This window comes from Polistes canadensis, unplaced genomic scaffold (assembly GCF_001313835.1).
Source record: "Polistes canadensis isolate GaletaPanama2010 unplaced genomic scaffold, ASM131383v1 scaffold_318, whole genome shotgun sequence".
NCBI lineage: Eukaryota > Metazoa > Arthropoda > Insecta > Hymenoptera > Vespidae > Polistes > Polistes canadensis.
Genome location: NW_014569865.1, coordinates 93,914 through 94,180, shown reverse-complemented (window position 1 = coordinate 94,180; position 267 = coordinate 93,914).

The window sequence follows — 267 nt, the reverse complement described above, 5'->3', positions numbered from 1 at the left end:
ATATATATATATATATATATATTGTATATATCTATATACACATATAGATGCTGTAGGAAGGAGCAAGAGAGAAAAAAAAAAAAAAAGAAAAAAAAAAGAAAGAAAGAAAGAAAGAAAGCGAGCTGGCTGCTCGGAGCTGCCGCGTTCGTTCATACGAGAGCGCGTTTGTTCGTTTCTTCGTTCCTTCGTTCGTTTCTTCGTTCCTTCGTTCGTTTCTACGTTCCTTCATTCTTTTATACATTCGTTCCTTCGTTCATTCGTTCATTC